General features: G+C 37.4%; 2 protein-coding genes across 4 annotated transcripts in view; one reads left to right on the top strand and one right to left on the bottom strand.

The window, feature by feature from the left end:
- The window catches only part of LOC134221267 (zinc finger protein 252), a 157,280-nt gene that overhangs the window by 81,189 nt on the left and 48,725 nt on the right, over nt 1-27,366 (bottom strand). The gene's annotated exons all lie outside the window — the stretch shown is intronic.
- Nucleotides 18,347-27,366, top strand: part of LOC134221269 (uncharacterized) — a 45,731-nt gene continuing 36,711 nt past the window's right edge. The window contains exon 1 of the mRNA XM_062700465.1: nt 18,347-18,490. The gene's annotated coding sequence lies outside the window, so the exon portion shown is untranslated. The remainder of the gene's footprint in view (nt 18,491-27,366) is intronic.

Raw genomic sequence — 27,366 nt, 5'->3', positions numbered from 1 at the left:
GCACATTGTGCACCACCAACACCAGGGCGTCTCGTTACTTCAGGAAGGATTCCCTCCACCCCCTTGTCCCACCCAACTTTACCCTTTGTGGAAACCGTTCGGTTCGCGGGGCTTCAGGATCTTTTGTTTTTTGCCTTCGCACTCTCTCCCTATCTCGGACGGAGAAGTTTCTGTTTTTGTTCGTCCCCGGCTCAAGGAAGATGACTTTGAAATGGTGAAGAAACCAGCGCGGAAAAAAAATCCCCAAGACAATAAATAGCGAGGGAGAAACGGACGATACCAACCTACGCGCCATCCACGCCGATTTGTGCGGGACATTACGACGCCGATGACAATGGTTGGTTGCCCGGTGGACGAACGCGCGATGATGACAACTGTAGGATGGCAGCGATGTTGACGACAGCGGCGATAAAAACGAGGAAATTTTGTTTGCAGAATAACTCATAGCGACAGCGAACGGGTCCTCCGGCCATCATCCCGGGCAGAAATGGTAATTTTTCTCTCAGAATATGGGAAAACTGTAAATAAAATTTAATATAATGGATAAATAGAGTAGAAAAACAATTGAAAGAATCAACCGGATTGGCATATTTTAACCTTAAATGTATATATTGATAAAAGTTGCCAAAAATGTAATGCGTCAACAATTTAATGCTAGCTATTTATCTCCTTATAATATGTAGTTTACACTTTGTATTAGAGACGAGTGAGGGGCCCTCTTTAGCCGTGCAGTGAAATGCGCGGCTACAAAGCAAGACCATGCTGGAGGGTAGCTGGGTTCGATTCCCCGGTCCGGTCTAGGAAATTTTCGAGTTGGAAATTGTCTTGACTTCTCTGGGCATAAAAGTATCATCGTGTTAGCCTCATGATATACGAATGCAAAAATGGTAATTTGACTTAGAAACCTCGCAATGCCTTATGAACACCAAGCTGCGAGGTGACAAGGTCCCTGTGGGGTTGTAATGCCAATGATGAAGAAGAAGATTAGAGACGGGTAGCAGAATCCGAGAAGCAAGCTAATTTTCCCTGTAAATTGTAAACTTTCGGGGAAAGCCAAAAATAACATTGAAATTAGAAGTGATTCCACTCATTGTGTACCGTCGTCGAGGGAGGCAAATGGTCAAATGGGAATTACTTATAGTATAGATTGAATTTTTAAATGTATAGAAAGAATTATAAGAGGCTTTCAGTCTATTGTTGAAAGCGAAGACCCAATGGCCATGTAGGGAAATATTACACCAAAGGCGGTATTTGAATATCGACGATCTTGTATTCCCGATTACAATTTTCGAAGTCAAAGATCCAATATAGGGTAAATGTTCCGATAGTCGTGGGTATTCCTATAGTTGCGGTATTGTAGTTTTTATGGTATTTTAACCTAGTAATCGATTGTAAACATTGCAGCTCCTCAAATGATAGTATATATAGATAGTATGTATACAAATTCAGGCTACTATGCTTTAGTGTACATTTCAGTGATGTCCTTAAAAAAGATCAGTGATCATAGTTCATGACGATGTGGTTTCTGTAGAAGGAAAACTTTTTAATACTGCTTTCAGCTATGTGAATCACTGTGGGAATGTGCGTCTTGCAGACTTACGACGGCAACATTGATGATTGGCAAAGTTTGCGTAATCTGTTTATCATTACTAATATTCCTAAATATTTACCGGAAGTTTCACTGCCTCAACCCTATCAGGATAATCTTTTTACGTGGATCTAACGCACAGAGTTGGAGTTTTCATTTGATCAAATGAAAATTAGTGTAGAAAGAACAAAAAATGTCCTAGGCCGTTCGAGGACATGTTCTTGAGTGTATCAACTAACTACGAAAACAAAAACATTCCTTAAAAAAATAGAAATTTTTCATGGAAAACAGGTATATTTCCAATTTAGAAATCAGGGTAAAAGCAACAGATAAATATAAAATTTACATAAATAATGCAAAATTTCCATAAACAATAAAAAAGTTTCCACGGAACGAATTTGTTTTAGCACTTTTGAAAGCAAAAATTGCAGTTATAAAAGAAGATTTTTCCCATTCCGAAGCAAGTCCTTCCACTACCACTGTTACGTCCAAAGCATCCGACTCCAACAAATACCCACCGCGAGAGTATTGAAGCCTGGCGACGATTCGTCAATGGTGATTGTGATCCCCAACCCAGCAATTCTACGCCTTGTTAACCGCCGCTCGTAATTGTCTATACAAAACAGTAAGTCAAAATTTAATCTGATTTGTTCTAGGACCTCACATCCGAAACTCTCCCCTACTAAATATCGCCGTGGAGATAAAAAAAAAGGTCTCTGGTGCTCACCCCGGAAGCGGTCTCGTTTCAAGGAGTCAAATCGTTTCAAAACAAATCAAAATTTTCCATTGAAGAATTACAAAATTTTCATAAATCAATTTCAGCAATAAACAATTAAAAATTCCACGAGATAAATAGTTTTTCCACAAAAAAATAATGAAGAGCAATAAAAATGACCCCTTCTTTAGAAGCGTTTATCGTCCATGGAAAACTTAATCAATTCCATTATTTGCATATTATTCGGCAACTCGGCCGTACGAAAACCATGTTTTTGGTAAACATCTTGGCTGTGCATTGTTTCGAAATTGACGAATTGATATGAAATTTACGAAAAAGAATCCACGTGTCTTGGACTTTGGAGGGACTCGAACCCTCAACCTTCTACTCTCTAGATAGGCGTGATAACACCTACACAACAAGACCACTTGGTCACGATTGCGGAAAAAACATCAGAATCCGAGTACCAACCTCCACCGCTGTTATCTCTTTCAATTCCATTGCTTTATCCTATTTTTTTGTGGAATTTTTCTTATTGTTTAATTGCCCTCTTTTGATTTTTTTTTTTTGTGGAAAACTTTCAATTTATTGTGGAATAACTATTTTATGAAGAATTTTGGAACATTTTGATTTTTTTTTATATGAAAGAGTTCATAAATTTTTGTTTATAGAAATTTTGCATTATTCATTGGAATTTTATATTTATTTGTTGCTTGCACCCTTATTTCTTTTTTGGCAATTTCTGTTTTTAAGGAAAATTTTTAATTCTTTATGAAAATTTTATTTTACTGCCATCAGCAACCACGTCTTGAAATAAAATTTAAAAAAATAAAGTAAGAAATATGTATTTTTAGAATATGAGAATATGTATCTATGTGATCATAAGACTTACAATTATCGAGTTTTTAATAAGCACAAAATATTTCAGATTCTCCAAAACGCCCAGGAATGCAAAACATGCCATCTACCCGATCAACCAGGGTCCTGTTGATGCAAGTCCTGCAAGTCCTGAATGATATATCAGTGTATCACTTAATATCTCAGTAGGTTCACTAACCTTACCAATAATATTTTTCAACGGAGAAGGTTTGTTTGGCAGGAAACCATTTGTTGTTGTCTTTTTGCAGAATATGTCATTTAACTGAACAATTTATTCGGCCGAAGCCTATTTAGCCTAATATTTTTTGGCCGAAAATATCATTTGATCGACTGGATCATACGGCTGAAAATGTTAAGTGCTCTTTCGGCTTGTTGACTTGTTTGGAAAAAAAGCCGTTTCCATGAAAGCCAAATGATCTTTTCGTCAAACGACATTTCAGACCAAACGACCATTTCGGCCAAATGGCATCTTCAGCCAAAATTACCTGTTGGGGCAAACCTGAGATGGGACTTTCGAAGAGGAAAAAATGTAACGTCATCTGCCAGCAGGCAATCGCTGTCACAAACTGTCTGTCTTTTGTGTGAAAGTATTGGAATCCCATATAAAGTATTTCGAATGATTCTTTTTTCACGAAGACTTTTCTACTTTGAAGAGCATTCCAAAATAGCCGGGCAGCTTAATATACAGTTATAAATATATGTGTGTTTCAATCCCTGTATCAGAGTGTGAAATAATGAAAATTATTTGGTGAAGTCCACCTTTCTTCAGTTGTCAGCTCTTTTTCAGGCATATTCATAGTCGGGACTGTCAATATTCGGTTAAATATAAGTCATTGAATATTTAATTCTACAAATTGGAACATTATTATCCGATTCTCCAGAAAAAAAGCAACTTTGATATTTTTAAAATTTCCGGTGAATGCTTTGACGTGCTCTATTTGTACTGCGGATAATTTTACACACCTATGAGAGCCTTGAAAAATGGTCACAAAAGTTGCCATTTTGTTGCAAGGCACAATAAGCATCTCAGTGACAGTCGAATGAATAAGTGCGATGCTTGTAAAATCGGACCGAAAATTAATGATATTGAATATTTTAATCTCTGCTCGGTATAAACATAATGATGGGAATAAGTTTACGAATTCGCAAACAAATTAATAACTTTAATTGTGCTGAGAAGAACACAGGACTTGGAAGAAACAGTTTTTTATACCATGGTCAAATATGATGAAAAGAAGAACAAGAGTCAAAACAAGGAAAAAGAAGCAGCGTCTTTGCAAGTCTCGTCCGAGAAGCAAAAAAACAAACTCTTCCGACCCAATTACCAGTTTGGCCGAAATTTCCTTTCGGCAGTGTGTTTGTCTCGGCCAAAGAATATTTTCAACTAAGGTACACCGGGGCAAGTTGAAACGGTTTTTTTTAAGTTGAAATTCGAAGTGCTGAAAAAAATCACCCAGTGATATATTTTGAAATCGTTTGCGGTGTTTGCTAGTTCGGGCCAAATAATATACATAAAAATAAGCAACCCTAACAAACTTTTTTATAAATATTTTTTATATTTAAATTATTTTTTTATATGCATTTTTATATGAAACACTGCGTTATATTCAGACATAAGCAAATTTTGCCGTATTAATAACAAAATGTATGTACTCAGTGAGACTCAAGAAGCACGAGGTTGTAAAGGTGACTATAATACTGCCAGGATTCGCATAATAGTCCCATGTAAGTTTTTGACGATTTTGATTTTCTTTCAGAAATTAGCTTAAAATTGTCTCCTGTTTAAGAAAAACTGATAGGCTGATAGGCTGTAGGCTTTGTTATAGAAATTTGAAAACAAACCCACTTTTGTTGTCTCATCTTGATATTTACTCTCATAAAAATCAGATTTCAGATTTTGATTTTGGTCACAAGCATATTTTCAGAGATTAAATTCTGGAGAACGCACTACGCTGAAAATTTATCAAATTGATTTCCTCCTACTGGTGACAACTATCACTAATTACTATTCAGGATGCTTCATTATTTGGTTCACTTGTACGTTTTGAATCGTTGTTTCAACTTGCCCCGCACCACGCATTTCTATTTGCCCCGATGAGTTGAACATACAGAGCAATATCAAACAACCAAAATACAAAAATTAAACGGGTCTTTCATCGATTTTTCATGGTCATTATGCTTATTCAACATTGAATGATTACCTACCGTGAAAATTTGATGAAAAAACTCTTCCAAACATCGTTTTGAGACCTGTTTCTTTGGCACGTCAGATAGTTGGTTTGGATTTTTCAAAGGGCGAAAAATAAACAATGGCAGGGACAGGTATGGGAAAAATCGGTTCATTTAGCGCTAATCTTTCACTCACATCTACACACAATCGCAAATTAGACAACTGTACACGAGCCCTTCCAAAATTTTCAATTCCGATTGTTTCATGGAATGGAATCGCAATTGAGTGGTGAGTGAGGATTCGGCAGAAAGAATCAGGCCGCAAAACGAATCATTGAGTCTAAATTGAATCAATCTTCTGAGTCCAACTCAGTGTTTTCTGCTGCACTCTCTACACATCGGTTCATTCTCATCTCTCGATTTCTTTTCGCACTATTTGTGGTTTCATTTCTTCCTGCTGGGGGGGCACTCAGTAGGTATGAATCGTTTTTTGGTTCACTGTTGGGTTGAGTAGCATTCATTTTGACATCGTATGTTCGCTGATGGACAGGGATTTTAAATCGGTGTGGTTCGTGTGAGTGAGTGAGTTTTCCCATAGCTGGCCAGGGATTGCTTTTGAAAGCTGCAATTAGTCGGGAATGGCAGTCAGAAGGTGCGTTTAGGCGAGTAGTTTGTTGAAAAAAAAATATCAGAGCATTCGGTCATTTCCTATCTGAATTACAGCTTCCGTTTCAACTTACCTCGCATTTCAACTTGACCCGGTGCACCCTTTTCGGTTTAATAACCTTTTCGACCAACGGTCAATTTACCCAATGAAATTTGGCTAGATGGCATTCAGCTTAACGTGTCATTCGGCCAAATGACATTCGAACAAAGGGTTTTCCGCCGAATGACTTTCGGTCGAAGGCAACAAGGCCAAAGGTGTTTGGCCGAAACCCATTTGGCTGAAAATGTCGTTTAGCCGAAATCGATATATGGCCGACTTTGTCAGTTGGTCGAAAAAGTATTTTGGCCAGATAGGTCATTCGACCGAAAATGCCATTGACGGAAATGATCCTTTGATCGAAAAGGTTATTTGGCCGAAATGGTCAATGAAATTGAATGGAATTGTTCGAACTCGTCTTATAACAAGTATAGACATTCCACTAAAAGCTCAAAATAACTTTCTTATCGAAATGGTCATTTGGCAGAAAGGCAATTTCTAGCATGATTTTAAAAAATGCCGTATGTCCAAATGATAGACTCTCTATTGGTATGCAATTTTTCGCTAATGCTGGGCTAGTTTTGCATTTGTTGCAATATTTTCCCTTCAGCACGCTAGACAAAGCAATTTTCTTCAGTCCTCTGCTAAAAAAGGTGAGATTTGGCCGAAAATATAATTGGGCCAAACAGGTCGACATTTTCGACCATATTACCCGTTCGGCAAATTACATTTTAAGCCGAATGGCCCTTACTTCAAAGTAGTGCCCTTTACACGGGCACAAAAAGATTTTACACATCCGAAAACATTTCCTAAATTAATACCTATTTTAGAAAAACTAAGATTTTTTTTGGAAAAGTTCATCAGACTTTTCCGGTGAAATTCAAAACAATCTCCTCCTCTTAAGAAGATTTTTATTATTTCAGCTTTGCTGCATTGCAGCAATGCGGAAATTATAAAATATGACAGTTGTGCGTTGCTTCCGTATCGAGTGAGGTGCCCGCGAATGAAATCAGGTTTGGATTCATTGAGGCTTGTCCTTAATGTTTTGAAAACGTCCTGAAAGCTTAGGAAAAAAATCTTCGAGAAACTACCTACCTAGTTGGCTACAGCGTCGATACACCTATGTCTGGCGTATTGTAGAGCTCCATAATTGTCAGTCTTGGGCGATGTTCCTCCAGTTTCCCCGAACGTTCAGGGTCCCCAGGTCCGATTACATCGCGTGCAGCCAGCGTGTTCGTGGCCTTTCACGAAGTCGCCGGTCCTTATCTGGTTTTCTGTTCAATATTGTTTTCGCTATTCTTTCTTCCGACATTCGCACTAAGTGACCAGCCCACTGAAGTCTGCCATATTTTATACGATTCACAATATTTTCTTCTTTGTATACTTGATACAACTCATGATTCATGCGTCTGCGCCACACACAATTTTCTAGTTTCCCTCCGAGCATTGCACGGAGCACTTTTCGCTCGAAAACTCCGAAAGCTCTCCGGTCCGCCTCTTTTAATGTCCATGCTTCATGTCCATAAAAAGCCACTGATAGAATCAGAGTTTTGTATAGAGCAAATTTCGTTTCCGTCTGCATGTTGCGGGATCTAAGCTGGTTACGTAATCCGTTAAAGGCTCTATTCGCAGCAGCAATACGTCTTTTCACTTCACGGGAAACGTCATTGTCACATATCACAAGCGTTTCAAGGTAAACAAATTCTTCAACAACTTCAAAAACATCCCCATCAAGCACTACCTAAGCACCAATACCACTAGGTCTTCCCCTATCTCTACCTGCCACCATGTATTTTGTCTTGGTAGAGTTAATGGTTAAGCCTATCCTCGCCGTCTCCCTCTTCAGTGGGCCAAAAGCCACCATTGCTGCTCTGCGATCGATTCCAATAAGGTCGATGTCATCCGTAAAACCCTGAAGCATATGCGACCGTGTGATGATAGTGCCGTCCCTCTGCACGCCAGATCTCTTAATACCGCCTTCCAGTGCAATGTTGAATAATAAATTCGAAAGTGCATCAGCCTGCTAAGGTCACAAACGAGGTTGACACTTCGTCTGCAATCCGTGTCCACTCCGGAACCCACCTCCGATTCTGGCTAGGAAATTCCTACGTCTAGCCTAGGCTCCGTAAGCGCACAATTAAATGTCTCCCAAACGACACCCAAAATAAATCCCACCACTGGGTCAAACAGCCACCATTCAGCGCGATCAGTAATCCCACACGAGCAATATCAGCGAGAAACACTCCTTTTTTCCACCGTTCACTCCTTAAAAACCACCCACAGTCAAGGATTATCCCAGGACACAATTCTTCCGTAGAGAAACACTTTATACACCGACCGTTTCTTATTAAAAACTATATTCAACTACTGAACTTAAACTTAATAATATTTCAATTTGGAGGTAAATCAACCGACCGTTTCAATTTTGCTTGTAGTGTGGACTGGTCACTGGTATCTTCATCAGAGCAATCCAACCTTCCTCCGTTCTCTGATGAAGATATCAGTGACGTCATCGTTCTGAGCATAGTCCGACAGTGAGAGATTATCTCCGTCGGTTGCTCTGTTGTCCACTATGGCATCTCTAGGCACCCGTCGGCTGGTCAGCTGCTATCGGCATAGGAAGAATGGCACAGCAGCAACGATCGTCCCAACAGCGTACAGCATTGTTCTCCCTTCGCTCCATCCATGCCGCGTTATAGACGATCTGCTATAGTGCTATCGCTGGTAGAGCACTAGCCGAGCAACAACATCCATTGCTCGTCGGGCGATAGATCCACTGCAGATTATAATGCCTTACGTAATCTAGCTGCTGCTAGAGATAGCAGCAAAACCACTGGTGTACACAGGGGGGCGAGCCCAAACAATCCGAATACTTGATTTCGAGCCTTCCAGCGTTGCACGTATCAGCCTAATCAGTTTTGCCGGAAAACAATGTTCGGACATTATTTGCCAGAGTTTATTTCTTTTTACTGAATTGTATCGAATCGTGCTTTGAAATCAATGAACATGATGATGATGATGATGATGGTCCCGCCACATACCCCTACAAAGGTTTGAGCTAGACGATTTATCTTTAAGATAATTAATTGAATGATATAATAACAATTTAATCAGATTTGCAAAAAACAAAAACGATCTGATTACCATCACAGATATGAATTACATAACTTTTCATTACTATCCAGCAAAAAAGGTAATTTGTAAAAACTGTTGTTGTCACCTTCAGATTCTCATAAGCATCGTTAGTGATACTTCAAGTTTATACTAAAAACTTATGATACCTCTCGCACAGATTTCAAAAGCTCCACCAATAATCGCTTTTCATGTATATACAAGACCACTTGACGTTTATCACTCGTAAGCATCAATAAAATTAAAAATCTAAGTCGTCAACTAAACTAAAACTTGTGTTACCGCTCCGTCGATATCAAAAGTTTCGGTATCAACTACGGGAACAAAACTCTACCAGATAGCTCATTACTAATCCGAAGAATCATTCAAACAGTTGAAAATGCGCAAGTCTGTACATACATTTCAAAAATCATCCATATCTGGTTTGCGCGCGCGAGACTCAAACTTTTGTAGACTACACAAAAAAGGTCAAATTACAATTACGGCAATATATATAAAATCCATCATCATCATCGAGGCGAACAAAACAGTTTATCAGTGCCTCAATAAATAAAAAATACAATTGTCCAAACAAACAATCCGTACACTACTAAAAATCCACACATATTTATTGGCAAAAATCCATAGATTTTACTTATGATGTATATCAGCGCACACATAACCATTCTCCACGCGAACTTCTAATAAAATATATATCCAAATAAACTTTATGTGTGGTCTCGAATTAGCAATTATTTAATTTATGTGTGGTTCTATATCGATTATATGAGGGTGGAGCTATTGCAAAAATTTATAACGGCGACACATATATCTTATATAGATATTTTTGGCGGTGTAGGTCAAACTTCGTCAAGATACAACATTTATTGAATTATAAAAAGTCAACTAAGTAGCTGCTTAAAAGAACAGAACTTAAATGAACAGATGGTGAGTCTGCAAGTTGTACTCCCGGAATCTATCAAGAACCATCCGCAGGCTAAACGTCTGATCCGTCGTTGATCGGCCCTCACGAAAACCTGCCTGGTATTCGCCGACGAAGGACTCCTTAAGCGGTCTCAGCCTGTTAAACAGGATACGCGACAGGATTTTGTACGCCGAGTTCATGAAGGCTGATCCTTCTGTAATTCGCACACTCTGGTCTGTGCCCTTTCTTATAGATTGGGCATATGAGGCCATCCAACCAGCCGGCAGGTAGTTCTTCATCCTCCCATATTTTCAGGATAATGTGGTGGATTGATTGATGCAGCTGCTCACTTCAGTGTTTGAGAAACCTTCCTTCCCAGCAGCTTTACTGTTTTTTAGCTCGTTTAGAGCCTTCTTAACCTCAGCCAGCGTTGGTGGTTCCACAACTTGACCGTTACCGACTATGTCTATCCTGCTCCTTAATACCTCCGCACATCGTTTCTATCCATGTTCTCCTGCGCTTCAGCTATCACACTCTCTTCGTGTTGCCTTTTTTTCTGCGGTGGATTCGTTTCTCATGTTTCTCATGTTTCTGCCCTTGCTACACTGTACCGCACTCTGTTGGAACAGGTACGAGCCACTAGCATTCGACTCCTAGCAACATTTTTCCCGTCCGTCACTTGCTGGCACTCCTCATCAAACTAACCATATCGTTGGCGTCGTTGTGCAGTGCTCAACACTTCCTGCGCTGTTGTAGTCACAGCTTAGTGGATATGTTCCTACAATCTGTTGACGTCGCCAGATCTGGTTGTATCTCCTATCCGCTAGTCCAGCTTCTGGTGGTACTGTACAGCAACTCCTTCAACTGACAAGCGTTGGATATTGAAACGCATCGTTCTGTTGTTTCGTGAATTTGTGACGCTGGAGAGTCAGAGGTAGTGATCTACAAGGTAGTGATCCGAGTCGATGTTCGGATCTCTGAAGGACCTTGCATCTATAACAACCGAGAAATGTCGTCCGTCGACCAGCACGTGGTCTATCTGTGAGCAAGTGTCTCCACTCGGATGTTGCCAGGTGTGTTTGCGGATATTCTTACGTGCGAAGTAGGTACTGCTTATTGCCATCCCTCTAGCAGCAGCAAAGGTTACAAATCGCAGACCATTATCGTTGGTAGCGGAATGAAGGCTTTCCGTACCAATGACAGGGCGAAAGAAACTTTCTCTTCCGATCTGCGCATTTGCATCCCCGATGACAATATTTACATCGTGTGTTGGGCACTCTCCATAGGCCTTATCAAGGCTCTCATAGAACTCATCCTTCACGTCATCAGGCTTATCGTTCGTTGGGGCATAGATGCTGATCATAGATGCTGCCACACTCACGCCGACCTTCCGCAGCTCACGAGCCAGGAGCCCAACACATGCGGGTTCATACAAAGCTCTCACGTTCCAAGATCCGACTTTCCAATAATTGTCCTTTATTCGTTGTCGAGTCTGTTGCCGTTGAATCAATCCGTTTGCTCTATTTTTGCCTTTCTTGGTAACTGTAGAATCTTCGGTAGGCTACCTTACCAGGCTTGCGCTACATTCATTGCGTTGAAGGGGCTGCCTTCTCGATGCTGACACGATGCAACATGGTGTGCTCAGTTTTGTTTAGAGTCCCTCGCTGGCACTCGGACGATGATCAGCCGCCCCTAACATGGAGAACAGACGTTGTTGTGAGCCGATCCTGACATGGAGAACAGACGCTCAATAAGATTTGCACCTCCGGAGAAGAGCAAACCTCCCCTTCCCTGTCAGCATACGACCATAGTTCTCACCGGGGTTGGTTATCCAATCTTCCCTAAGGTTGCTCGTATCCCGGCCAGCACCACGAGGAGGTAGGGATAGGAGTTGCTGGGTAAGAGGCTAAGGACCGCGAGATGGTGTCTATTTTATTCCTTCAGGTGCGCGAAGTACCAATGGTACGCTTTACCCAGCATTTGCCTTGGTAAAAGAAACTAATGCAATAAAAAAATAGCCGTCGATCCACGCGGCGCTCCCACCCGGCTGAAATGGCTTTCGGCGCCGAAAACGCCGCCGCTTACCAAAATTTTAACAAACGCCGCCGCCGTCGATTTTCGGACCGGCGAACACTTCTAACGGTGGACCCTCCATGAGTCAATGTTCTATGACAGTAAAAGCTGTTATCCCATACAACATTTGTGATTAACAGGATTCAACCATAGTAATCCGGATTTTGCATAAAGGGTTTGGTCGATACCTTGAAATTTAAGGCTTGAATGTCAAATTTATTATTTTGGTTTGCTTATTCGCGAAGTCGAAGCAAATTCTGATCTTCCCTCCTATGGGAAACCCCATTGCTATCTGTCAGAGTTTGAGTGAAACATGGCCGCCATCTCCTCCTCTCTGTTGCTCTACTGTAAAAACCCATAAAGAACTGTCATTGTTTGTGTGAAGAATTTTGCTTCGACTTCGCGAATTCTCAAGTATAAAATTTGGGCTGCTGTGATGAAAAACAAGGACATCTGACACATCTGACACACACACCTCCTGAACAAAACGTGTTGATCACATGATTTGAAGCGCCATTAGCAATCTAATACTTATGCATCTACTTGTACGACGTGATATCGACTCATGGAAACAAATTATGACAAGCTTCAAATATGTCTACGGTTATTCTGATGGTCCTTTCGAACAATTTTCCAAAGGAACTTTTGTTCCACATCTCAACAAATCCTTGAACCAATGGTATTTTTTAGCGAGTCATGTTATTAGTAGTCATTAGGGCCGACTGTATTACAGACCCTTAGCTTTTCAAAACGTCTTAGAACTCAGAAAATTTGGACGTGCATCTGGTAGATACCTTGATCTTAACAGATGATTATTTTAGAGTAGCTTGGGCATCTTCTTGGAAATTACGTTACCATATGCTTCTTGAACCGGATTAAGTGTATACCGATGATAAGGACTTTTAAAAAATCCTAATTGATCAGGCCTTGACCTTGTGCTGAATTCAAGAACGTTTGAAGAACCTTGAACATCTCTTGAAATTACATGAAGCGCATATGCTTATTGCACCGGATTGGATATACACCGATGAGGAGGCCGTTACAACAGTCCTGATTGATCTGGTAGATACCTTGAGCTGAATACGATAACGCTTTGTACTGCCCATGATAGCATAGTTGTAAAATTTGCGTTTTTGTCGATTTTAAGGTAAGCTTTAAATGGTTAGCTCTTCAAAATGACTAAGTAAAATCAGTATTTTTAATAAACCCGAAAAAACTACCAAGTTGTTTTGTGGCATTGAACGAAATAACCGCATACAAAAATGACCACACATGTACCAGTAACACTGGAGAATTCTGTCGCTGGTATGCCGTGTTTCTCGAACAAAACATTTCACAACTAATGCAATACCAAAACATGTAGTGCAAATGTCGCTACCGAAGATTTCTGCTGAAAAAAGGTTTTGAGCAATTTTTGGCGGTTTTGTAGCATAAATTAGATTTTCATACATATCATAAACTTAAACGTTATCCCATGTCTACTACTGTCGATTGTTACAAATATGTAATCATAATTTGGGTACAGATGATTAGCATACGTGTAATAAACCAGATGAGGTGTATACTGATGATGAGGACATTGCAAAAGTCCTGGTTGATCTGGTAGATACCTCATCCTGAGCTTGAGAACGTTTTGAAGAACCATGTGTTGTAAAATATCATCTGCATATCATTTGACTAATTTGTTTGAAACTTTTTTAGAAGCCCCTGAATAACTTTTGATGTACTCATAACGCTTTAATAGTCCTATATTTTTATCCAAAGGTGCAATGCTCTAAATATAACAGTGATTTATTTGATTATGAGATTGAGAATTTCAGTTTACCTCAATATCGTAAAATAGTCTATTAGAATATGTTTGCCTTCCAAGATGTAAGTCGTTTGTTCATAATCTTCAGGGACTGTTCGTTTTAAGAGAGGCTGAAGGTATGTGATGGACATATAAATCAATTTTGTTTCTTAAACGTTACTACTTAGTAATCAATGGATATCCGTAACTATTTGCCCCATATAAACTGAACCATTTGAAAGTCAATCCCTATCATACAAGGCAGAACCAATAAAAGTAACAAACAATAATTTTAAATGCCATTAAGTTTCTATCAGTCAAAGTAGCTTAGAATCTAAAGCATCGATTCCATGGTAATCAAGCCCAGCAAATTGCTAATGATCCCACGAAGAGACAATAGCCATTATTTCTCTCTTGAGCTTTTAGATTGAGCCAAAAAACCTTAAAATACCGAATAAATTATTTACAACAAAATTCAATTTCACTGAACCTAATGTCCAATGCGAAATTGTTGAGTCACTTTTTTAGCTTACACTCTACATATTTACTCCTTCAACGCAACAACGGTCGGTCGGTCTTGGCTCTCAGGCTTATGTACAAGCAGATTTTTCTTGAAATGGATGCTGTATCTACAAGAAGCATTAATTTCGTGAAATGTAAATTTATTTTTTACCCACACTTTCTTGTCGTGATGGAAGGATAAAAAATTGAACCAGCGCAGCGCCATAGTTGAACCGAGTGCTTCTGAAAAGATCCTTTCGCCGAGTAACCGCTCAAGGTCCAAGAGAAACGTATTCCTCGGTGGCGCGTCGAAAAGAAGCGTGAACAGCGAGATCGAATAATTGCCCACCCAAGCAATACAGATGATTTCCTTGTCCCTTTCCTTAGAGCCTTAGACCGTCACGTCAACCCCGTCTTCTCCTCGCAGCGTCCGTCTTCCCCCGAGGCACGGATATTCCTTCAATCATTTTCCTTAGTCATTAGGAAAAATTTTCGTTTCGCATCCTCTTCAGCCCTCCCTCGGAAGGGATACTTTTCAGCGAAAAAGGTGTCCCATTCCATCCAACGTTCGCCCACAATTTTTCCGTCTTATACAGTCGCCCGCGTAGCGCTCATTCAAATCTTCATGCATTTACTTTTATATGTAGGTATATTTTTTTCTGCGTTTTCTCTTGGGCTTTCACTTTTGTTTTCCAACCTCATCGTCGTCGCCTGCTGGGTTCCTGGTGGTGGTATTTGTACTGCCCCATCCACCGGCCTACTATGGATGCCAACCACCATCATGACTTGGGAAAGCCGGCACAGCGCAAGGAATGTGTTAACCACCGCCCACTACCACCATGATCGGCGGGTGCCGAAAAGGACAGAGATGACGCTGAGGAAAAAAAAAGAAAAGCGAACGCGCTTGGCCATTAATTTGGGTACGCTACGGAACATTGTGAACCGTCGTCGTGGTGGGTGGGATTGGGAATGGGTTGATGGGTGTAGGAAAAGTTTCTTTACAGAAGAGAACTTTTGATCGAACGAGCTATATATTGGTTAGAATGCGTTGCGTTGGTTCACGGAAATTTACTTAGGCCAATTTTAAAACCAAAAATACTTTTACGAGAAAAGTAAAAATATGACAAATCAGAGAAAAAAATCTATTAGTCTCACAAGATTATATCAATTTTGTGATGTTACTACATTTGTTTTGTGGTATGAGATATTATATTAAGTTAGAGATAGAGGAACACAACTCAAATTTTAAAAATCGTATTTCATTGAAAAGTAAGTTTGCTTTATAGCAAACACGTACGCCATTTGAAATAAATAATATATGCATTTCTATAACATTGTAGGCAGGTGTTCAAATTAAACTTCAATATTATCTGAAAATAATTCCAAAATATTGAAAGGCAAACTCAAAACAACCAATGGAAATTGGTGTAATTATCTAAAACAGTTTCGAAAAAAAACGAAATGCTTGGCTTTACAATACTTTTTGTTTGTTTTTTTGATTATTAAAAATTTAATAACAAATAATAAATCACAGAACGATCTCCATGACCTTCCGCATATTCTCAACGTATCATTTCTAACCCTTATTCTTTAACGTTGATGTTCGTTAACCGCTGAGAACAAACTCACCCCATTTTTCTTAAGACTCTCTTCTGCTTGATCCTTCAACACATTGCAGAGCATCTCAACTGTGACACGTGTCTTAGGAAGTGCATGCGGAAGAAAATAGACAAACTGGTAGACATGTCGGTCATCCGCAAAGCACATTGCTACCTGATCCGGATCACGGACACGGTTCCCATTTATGCATATGAATTACACAGCACAATGACCTTTCTTCAATAAAATTTTACCTTCATTCACTAGCTCTCGTTTAGAAGTCCACCACCCATCTGACCCAACTTCAATATGCCACACGGAGTGAATGTGCTGACGACGAGGAGAGTGGCGTTGCTAATCAAACGGACCGCGCGAAAGGGTTAAAACTGGTTTCGAAGATTTTCCATATGCAAATTTTGTCGTCCCTTTTCCGGGTAAGGAATAGCGCACCGGAACTGGTTCCAATACCTGGACCCAAGGGGTATTGTGCAAGTCTGTTTCGACACAGGACACTGTCCCGTATGGTCATGGTTAGAAAAAAAAACAATAATCAGAAACCGGTTCCCACGAGTGATGGATTGTGCCGTGGACGTTTTCATATCGAGTAACGGTCCACGGGGAATCATTTCGATGTTTCACTGTACGAAGCGAGCAACATACGCTCGTCAAAATCCAAGAAAGTTTATTTTTCTACTAGTTTTACAAATTCAACCAATTTTACAAATTTTACAAATTTTACAAATTTTACAAATTTTACAAATTTTACAAATTTTACAAATTTTACAAATTTTACAAATTTTACAAATTTTACAAATTTTACAAATTTTACAAATTTTACAAATTTTACAAATTTTACAAATTTTACAAATTTTACAAATTTTACAAATTTCACAAATTTTACAAATTTCACAAATTTTACAAATTTTACAAATTTTACAAATTTTACAAATTTTACAAATTTTACAAATTTTACAAATTTTACAAATTTTACAAATTTTACAAATTTTTCAAATTTTACAAATTTTTCAAATTTTACAAATTTTACAAATTTTACAAATTTTACAAATTTTACAAATTTTACAAATTTTACAAATTTTACAAATTTAACAAACTTTACAAATTTTAAAAATTTTATAAATTTTACAAATTTTACAAATTTTACAAATTTTACAAATTTTACAAATTTTACAAATTTTACAAATTTTACAAATTTTACAAATTTTGCAAATTTTACAAATTTTACAAATTTTACAAATTTTACAAATTTTACAAATTTTACAAATTTTACAAATTTTACAAATTTTACAAATTTTACAAATTTTACAAATTTTACAAATTTTACAAATTTTACAAATTTTACAAATTTTACAAATTTCACAAATTTTACAAATTTTACAAATTTTACAAATTTTACAAATTTTACAAATTTTACAAATTTGAAAATAGTACAAACTTACCAATTTTACAAGTTTTATAGATTTTTACAAATTAAAAAAATCGTTTTTTACATATTTTACAAAATTTTACTAATTTTTCAAGTTATAGCAATCATACCACTTTTTAACAAAATATCTACCACTATGCAGCTCTTCTTCGGGTTAGAGCTGCTAAAAAAATAATGATAGCATCATTCAACCGTCCGGTCATCAAATTGCATCAAACTACCTTCCGATCTTATTTGCTATCTAATACCCACCATATGGCAAAAACCCATTCAAACAGAAACATAACCCCGGATGAGTGAGGTACCGGAGGACCGGTCCGGTCCGGTCCGAAAATGCACCCAACCGAAAGGGTGAAAACTGGTTTCGACAACGGCTAGTTTTTCCAACGGACACTCGGCTGGTAGTCTGATTTTTCTACCTGCGGAATCCTTGCACCAAGAACGACCGTGAGAACCGGTTTTCTTGAAAATAATTGTTGACAAACACGTGCGATGTGAAGGTAAACGAAAGGGGTAAATCCTGCTGAACAATCTGAGACTATGTCCGCGGCTACCGTCGAATGATAGACGCACCGATTATGTGTCCCCTCGGATGGACCCAGCTGTGATGCAGGACATAATCGTAATGATATGCACGGGAAAGGACTATGTTCCGGGTTCTTGGCAGGGCAGGTCAGTTGTTGCAAACTACCTTGTTCAGTAGTTGCAGAAGTTTGATATTGAACAGATCGGAGAATCAAATTGGTAATGTTTGACTTTATCAAGCATATAAATTGATAACAATCCTTATATAACATATACAAAAGAGTTCATGAAGGATTCAACCAAGATATAAATAATTGAAAACGGAAATCAAAGTGGTTCGAGCCAACATGAAGAATAGTGTAGTTTTACCAACTCAATGTCCAGGACAGGCAGTTTAATATCGATTATGCTGAAAGGTGTTCGTTGGCTACAACAACTACCAATGGAATCTGTTTAAAACAGTGAAAAAGTAAGTATCATTCGAACTTAGCGTCTTATACAATTTGAATATAGGTTTGTAGCTCTAATTTATTACTCCACATTCAATTCATGCTCAGTTTTACGATTATTTGATATTTTGTGATATTCAAATAACTACTCACTGACCCATATTCATTCCGAGAATTGACGGTGCAGAGCCGAATATGTTTAGAAGTGAAGTGACAAAGAAGGCCGATGGGCTTTATAAAAAATAATCGAATATTTAAAGCTCTGCTATAAATTGTTTGTAAAAGCCGTAAGGTAAGCAAATATGATCTGCTGCTTCAAATGTAAATCTTATGCCGAAATTTGGCAACAAGGGCTCCTAATACTGCCTCAAAATGAATACATATTGTAAATTTAATATGAATGCTAAAATAGTGTGATTGTTATCCGTTTATCTATAATGAGCACACATAGGTAAGTACCTTCGGAAAACTACTTTATTGGGCAAACGAAAAAACACCTTGCACAGTCTGGTGGCTGCTGAAACCGGGTCAAAGTAATTTTCACACAAGTTTATTTCGCTTATCAGTTAAATATATTGTCGAATAGAATCATTTTAATAAAAGTAACGGACAAGCACAAACCAAATGTTTTCTAAGGTATTGGGGCCCGGAGAAGAGGTTAATTTCTCAAAATTCTCTATATCTTTGAATGAAACCTTGCAGATCGCACAAATAGTATTGTCAACCACCAAGCCAATCGAAATTGAACTTATCAACCGAAGAAACTTCATCCATCAGTTTGTTTATCCAGGTAATGTACACACTTAATTTTTATACCGGAATCTCAGCAAAATGTTAAACTTTTACCGAGATGCGTACAGCCGTGCCCCAGGAAACATGTTTTGCCTTTCTAATACAAAGTATACGTAAAGGCTGTATATTCGCTCCAAAAACAAACTTTTTATAGAAGATCCGGAGACCCATAGTGTTAAACAACAATCGACTCAGTTCGACGAATTGGGGTGATGTCTGTGTGTGCGTATGTGTGTATGTATGTGTGTGTGTGCGCAAAAAATTCAAAAAGTGTGACTAATTTTTTGGCACTTATCCTTAATTGAATTGCTTGCAACAAGTTGCATTCGACGCAGAATACAGTCCCATTGTTTTCTATTGAAAATTGGCCAGATCGCACTATGGGCTCGAAAGTTATGGCCAAAATACTAATTTTTACAGAAAAATCGCGTGAAAAAATTTCACTCATTTTTTTGGCACTTATCCTTAACTTATTTGCTCGCGACAAGTTGTATTCGATGCATAATTCTGTCCCATTGCACAATGGAAAAAAAATGGCCACAATGGGAATAAATTCAATATCTTGGTTCGGTATAAGCAGATTGCGCTGAAAACACAAATCGTAAAACTTTCTGGGGAATCGTTCAAAGTTCACTGCACGAAGCTGCAAGACCTCATTTTAACCTAATGTCCCTTATTTGTTATGCTTTCCGGAAGACCGGAATTAGAAAATAATAGAACTTGGGGTAATATGAGCAATATTTTAGCATCTTTAGTCGTGCGGTGGACCAAAATAGCTCTACTCGAATCCCTGAAAAATTATATATCAAACTAGTAATGTGAGGGTAAGCAATTTGAGGAATATGAGAACGTGGGGTACAATCAGCAAGATCTCTATTCTCAACAATGTCCAGTAATCAGAGGTCACATAGGGGTCGTACACTAATAACGTTCCATATGAATGAAAAAATATTTGCACGGGAAAAATTTTACATGGAAAAACCCAGAAAAATTGCTTACGTAATTAGTATACGGCCCCATAACACGATTTTTGTCGATTATTTGTAACTTGACGAATTTCATAACAAATAAGGGGCAATGGGGTAAAAAGAGGTTTTGAAGCCTTGTGTAGTGAAATTAACCACCTTTGCACGGTTCCCCAGAAAGTTCTACGATTTGTGTCAAATTTTCTGAGCAATCCGCCCATACAGAATCGAGATATTGAATTTATTCGCGTTATGGACAATTTTTTCCCCATTGTGCATTGTTTCCTAATAGAAAATGGCCAGATCGCATTATGGGCTCGGAAGTTATGACCAAAATACTATTTTTTACAGAAAAATCGCGTGAAAAATTACCACTAAATTTTTTTTGACACTTATCCTTAACTGATTTGCTCGCGACAAGTTGTATTCGACGGAAGTTATGGCCAAAATACTATCTTTTACAGAAAAATCGCGTGAAAAAGCGTCACCCTTTTATTCGGCCTGGAAGACCTTATTCGCAAAATGCATTTGAAAAATTCACTTATTTTTAGGACACCCAGGCTTGTGAACCATTCCACCGATTCGTTTAACTTTTAGTTCAAATTTGACAGTTCTTTGGTTATTTTTCCATCGTGATTCAAATTTTACTCCGAAGCTGACCCAATTGAGTTTTAACAGATTGACAGTTATTTGGGGCAAAATGGATTTATTGCCAGTTTTCTCTCCAACAAAGTTTAACTACTATGTCTGAAACTCGATTATGCATATGCACCAGAGCATTAGTGATTAATCATAGATTTAATCATGATTAATGAATAATGGGTTATTTAATCATTATTCATTAATCATAGTCATATAAAAATATGATTTAATCATTAATCACTAATCGTAAATCATATATTTTTACATTCAATCAATAATCGCTAATCATATTCATAATTGTATCATCAATTTTAATCATTGCATACATCGCTTTTATTCATTAATCTTCAATCATAATCATATAATTTTATTCCCTTCAATAACCCAATTTGGAAGAAAGGTTAGTTGACTATTGATCACTATGCAAATCATTTAATTTGATTATTCATAATCATTATTCATTAATCATATCGATCGTTGATCATTAATCATACACATATTCTGTCAACATTTAATCACGATCGATAATCGTTAATCATACTTCAAACGTATTATTCATTAATCATAATCGTTAATCATTGTGAAAAATTATTTTAATCGTTAATCATAATCATTAATCATTGTCAAAAATAAAAAAATCATTAATCATAATCTTAAATCATAGAGTTAAATGATTTAATCATAACCAATTTAATCATTCTTTGGAAGCTTTATTCATTAACGCTCTGATATGCACAACATGTGATAGATTTAGTTCGGAAAAGGTATTAGAGGGTAACCACCCCTTCGGTGGGGTTTGATCCCAAGACCCCAGTACGCTAGACAGGTGCTTTCTGTGTGGTACTAGCCAAAATGGTAGTGAACATTGTGACGTGTGCTGAATATGGCATGATAAACCTCCATGGATACTTCCCGTAAGAATTTTCCTAATCATCCAAGTAGCCACGATGCTACCTTACCTCACACGGTGCCCCCAGACGCGAATATTATCGCACTTTCATGAACCTCCGTGGTTTTCTCACGAAAAGAAAGCTTAGAGCACCAGGAAAAGGATACGGGGTGTTTTAAAATCTTTCATCGATGAAATTTTGAATACGCCCTATTTTAAAATTGTATGGTTTTTCCCATGTACATTGTACATGTAAGCTCCAAAATATAAAAATATAGTGCTTACCTTTTCAATAGTAATTAAATCAAGTATTGTTGAACTGCCAGTAGCAATACGAAATCTTCCAAATAAATTAATGTTCTTCGACATTCGTGTAATGTGTCCACGTGTAGGTCTGTCATATATTAAGATAGATCGAACTATGAATTTGATGGAACAACAGTGCTGAATGCGTAAGCTTTTGCTCTTAACTGCACACTTCACTCTCCAGATTAGACAATCCAATGTTTTCAAGGTAATAAACTCATATGTCAAGACATGTTATAATTGTGTATCTTGACGAAGTTTGTGATAACGAATATTTTTTCTCGAACAATGTAAATGATTTGTTATTTCATTAGGGCGCTTATAGACTATTTTGTTCGCCTCGATGATGATGATGATGGTATTTTATTTATTGAGTTGCATTTTTACATTATTTTGTGTAGTCTACAAATGTATGAGAATCGCCCAGTATAAATGACTTTTTACGATTTTATTATCAATACTTGAAACATTTGGAACTGTTTGAAGGATACTATGAAAAGTAGTGAGCTCTCAGATAGAACGCGATTTTATCGAGACTTTTGGTATCTACGGAGAGGTAACACAAGTTTTTAATTTTTTTGGAGTAAATTAAATTGATTGGTACTAGCGAGAATAGTTTGAGTACGCGCTTCTTGACGAAACTTTTGGCATCATGCGAGAGGTATCACAAGTTTGTAACTTAATCGTACTCGCTGTACCACTGATGATGCTTGCAAAACTCTGTGGTGGAATTCAACTGTTTCTTTTTACTAACTTATGTTTTCTGCTGTATGTATGTTCTGCGATGTTATATGTTAATGTTATTTATATCTGTGGAAATAATCGGATCGTTTATTGTTTGCCAAATCTGATTAAAATTGATCATTATTAATTATCTTAAAGATAAATCGTCTAGCTCAAACCTTTGTAGGGGTATGTGGCGGGACCATCATCATCATCATCATCATCATCATCCCCATCTAAAATGTTTATCGTATATAAATAACCATCTGACTTTTCTCTGGATTATTAGTGGTTTTAGGAACATGTTGCATGGATTTTGGTCATAAATTAAAGCCACACGATCAAAAATACGACCGAAACAAAATCGTGTGAAAAACAGAATTCTGTGTACATCTCATCAAATACATATTTCTCAACTTCCAAGGCGTACAAAATTGTTGACTATAACGATAAGTAATATGAGATTTGCCTAAGAACATTCAAAAATAAGATTAGCTTTATCTTAAGTCTACATTCAATTCTAGCTAACTACGTATGATGAATCCTTTTTATTTATGTTTAAATTAAATGGACAACATCAAATGCACATATATCTTCTTTTCGCAATAAATTTCAGCTCGCAAGAGATGGGTTTTATTAGAAATACTAGAATAAGAGATCGGCGAAGACGCCATCTTGTTTCCAATCGAACCGTCAAAAGCGTTTCCATTTCGACTTGTTTAGTTTTTGCATCCATAAGAAGCAAGCAAAAAGTTCAAGTGCTGCCAGTATCATTTTCGCGATATCATGCATTTTCATACGTTGCCATTTCGACAGTTTTTCACTCCGCCGGTCTCTGGTTATAGTGTTGCTAGGTTTTATCCAACTTCGGCGTATATGCCAATATATGCTCATTGTGCCATCCCTGCCCATGGCCGAATGTATTGAAAAATCCTTTTATATGAAACTTTGTGATGTGATATTTGGAGGTCTTTGAAAGATCCTTGCTTTCCTAGGAGACAACTAACTTATCAATTGCGACACAGAATCCAGGTGTGGGTTTATATGAGGAGTTGCAAACATTTTGAATGCTCAAATGCTTCAAAACCTTTAAACAAAAACCACAGATGTCATTCACATAGGATAATTGTGCCACTATTAATAACATGCTCCGATAACGCCAACAATTTTAGATTTAGAGAAATGTTTTAAGGTCCATTAAGGGCTACTTGTTTATATAAAAACACAATTGTACATAACATGTGACAAAAGTTATTCTATATAAAAGTTATTGATTTCGACTTGATACGTGTCATTTTCAATGCTCTCGTGCATGCTTACTGCTGAAAAAAAAATAACAAAAATGAGAGCAACGCAATTTGCACTTCAATTCTATGTTTTTGATTGATATTGGTATGGGTACATGCATACAAGGAGCAGTAACCCATCTGTTCTTTACTAAAGCTTCATCCATACATACTCAAATCCGCATCATTTTACTAAATGTGCGCAGCATCGAGAAGATCGTGGTATGCTCAGTGAAGCCGTTTTTATGCTTAAGACACCTTTGAGGTGTCAGACATAACCCTACACTGTAAATCCATAAATCTGCCCAGTTACCGTTGAATGCGATCCAACTGATATTTATAAATAAAATTAAATATGAATCTAATGAATAAACTCAGACTCGAGCTCAGACTTTTCACAGCACACGACTTTTGAAAACGCACAGTACACTGTGAAATTTGAATACACGATACGAAAAACTTCGTAATTTTCAACAAGCTTGTTTGTTAAAATAACTAAAAACTTCGTCGACGCAACAAAACATAATTGTTGATATGACAAAAAGATATTGTGGATTTGACAAAAGTACTTAGTTGAGTGTAGCAAACTAGTTTATAGATGCAACCAATCAACATTTCTACACGCATGTTTGTCGGAATTGACCCAATGTTTTGTTAAATAAACAAAATATTTTTCTGCGTGTATGCGTGTATGTGGAGCAACTTCAATCTTTATAGAAGTGAGTGTTTGCAATTGCGTTACATAATTTAATAATAATTATTTTAAAATTTTCGATTTATATGATTTAAGGCTCTGGTTCAATTGGTATTCTACGGACCTAATTGGAGCCTTGAAATTAGAGGTGTGCGCCGCCGACAGTTTTTGGCTCGCCGGCGCCGCCGACATTTTTGCATCGGCGCGCCGTTTCAAATTTGTCAAGCCGCTGATCTATAATTTTCCACGCCGATTCAAATTCTCAGTGAAAACTCCAAAGATTAAGTGCAATTTCCATATAATTTCCTGATAGATCTCTACAACATCACGTTGAAACTCCAGATGAAGATACCAATTATTTCCATGAAAAATCCATACAATATCTTGTTGAAATTTTGAAAAGCTCTCCGTAAAAACTAAGCGTGAAAATTGCGAAGGAGTTCCCGTTGAAATTCAAAAAAATCTAATTAAAATTGAATTTTTGAACAGAAAAGAGTCGTTTGGCAGAAAGCCACAAGGCTAAGAGTTGTTAGGCCGAATATGTCGTTTAACCGAAAAGACTATTTGGTAGAAGCCTTCCCGAGCAAACCGATAACTTTTTTTTAATTTTGTGAAATCATCGATTATGTTTACTTAAATTGATATCTTTTTGGTCGTTTTAACGGTTAAAATAACAAAATAAGTACACAGTTTGATGTCATATCATTCAATTTAGTAATCTACAGCAAAATGAGATCAAAATATGTAATCAATCATAATGATTTATACATATTTGAAAACGAATTATGACTCAATTTGATGTCAAAATCAAAATATGTTTTCTATATGATCTGATTATGTTTTCAGACTTCGCTAGGATATCTAGCCTAAAGTTATTTGGCCGAGAATGTCATTTGGCCAAAGGATAAAAAAATCGAGAATATGTCCTTCGGCCGAAATAGTCGTTTGGTCGAAAAGGAATTTCGGTCGAAAGTGTCGTTCGGCTGAATTGGTCATTTTGGATATTTTAAAGACAATAACGGGAGAATCTTTTGATTTTCGCCTCAAAATTTTAACGATAGATTTCTAGTTTTTCCAGAATAGTTATCCGAAAATTATTTTTAGATTTTCCCCGGAAACTACTTTCAAGTAGGTATCGAGAACTCTTTGGAATTACCAAGAGGAGCTCTTTAGATTGACCAAGAAAAGTTTTTTGGGATTCACATGAGAATCTCTTCAGATTTTTCACGAGAAGTGAAAAATTTCTATAGAAACATGTTCGGAATATGCACGGAATGTTCCTATTGAGTTTCTGTTGAGTATTCTTTGAAATTCACACAGAAAATTGTGACTATTAAAAGAGATGCTTTACGTTGACTTCCCCAATCTAGATTATATAAGACGGTTATTTGTTTATCTTTATTAGTGCGATTTTTTCGCAGGGAACATCACTAAACGGCTAGTTTGGCATAGCCAACTTTAAAACATCGAAAAAATGGTCTAGAAATGCCAGTATCAACTTAAAAAGTAGAGAGATTACGAAATTTCGTTCAAGGGTCGTTTAACAATTAGTCTTTTCTACGTAAATGTTCAGTTATTGACATTTGGCCGTATAACCTGTTGGCCTAAACTATATTTTCGGACAAATATTCCATTCTTCCAAAACGACCATTTTGGCAAACAGCATTTTTGGGCTGATCACCTATTCGGCCAAACGACCCTGTTAGGGCAAACAACTATTTGGGCCAAATTACCAGTTCAGCCGCTTGCGGCCAATGGGATTTTCCAACAATTTCTTATGGACAATACATTAGTCGTTCGATAACTGCCACATGTTTTCGTTTCAGCTAGCCAAAGGCGTTCGATAACTGCGACGCATTCAAGACGGCAAACAATTGTCAGACGGCGTCAGAATAGAAGTGCACCTGATTGTTCAGCGCTATGCAGCTATCATCGACATTGACATCGTTTTAAAGCTCAGCTGTCCGATAACTGCAAAACTGATGTAACTATCGAAATGCTGTTAAAAGCATTGCAGTTAAATTACTTTCAGTTATCGAACGTCTAATGTACAAAGAATTTCCCGTAGAAACCTAATAATTTTAGAACAATTCTTCGTGGAGACATTTTAAACAATCCTCCGAGGAAATTCTAAACAAGTTTCCGTTAAACTTAGGGACAATTTCTCGTGAACATTCCAGAGATTTTTTCGGAAATTCTTAAGAATTTACTATTTTATTGTTGGCCATGCCAAGCTAGCCGTCTATATTATTCTAGACTGAGAAAGCCAACGGTTAAACACCCATTCTACCAACCGCACTCTCCTACAATTATCAAGAATTTTCTGTGAAAATTTCGAAGAATATTCAACAGGAACTTTTCGTAAATTTCTGAAGTTTTTCCTGCAGAAGTTAGGAACTTTTTTTTTGTGAAAATTCGGAAGTTTCTCATGCAAATTGCGACGATTTTTCTGCTGAAATTCCAATCATTTTTATTTGGGAATTACAAAGACCTTCTCCTGGTAATTCCAAAGATTGCTCGAAAATATTTTCCAAATTATGGAAAAACTTATAGATTGTTCTGGAGAAGTTCATTAGATTTTTCATGCGAAATTTAAAAG

Source organism: Armigeres subalbatus, chromosome 3 (assembly GCF_024139115.2).
Source record: "Armigeres subalbatus isolate Guangzhou_Male chromosome 3, GZ_Asu_2, whole genome shotgun sequence".
Taxonomy (NCBI): domain Eukaryota; kingdom Metazoa; phylum Arthropoda; class Insecta; order Diptera; family Culicidae; genus Armigeres; species Armigeres subalbatus.
The sequence above is the reverse complement of the archived record's forward strand: the minus strand, read 5'-3'. Positions and strand labels throughout refer to the sequence as shown.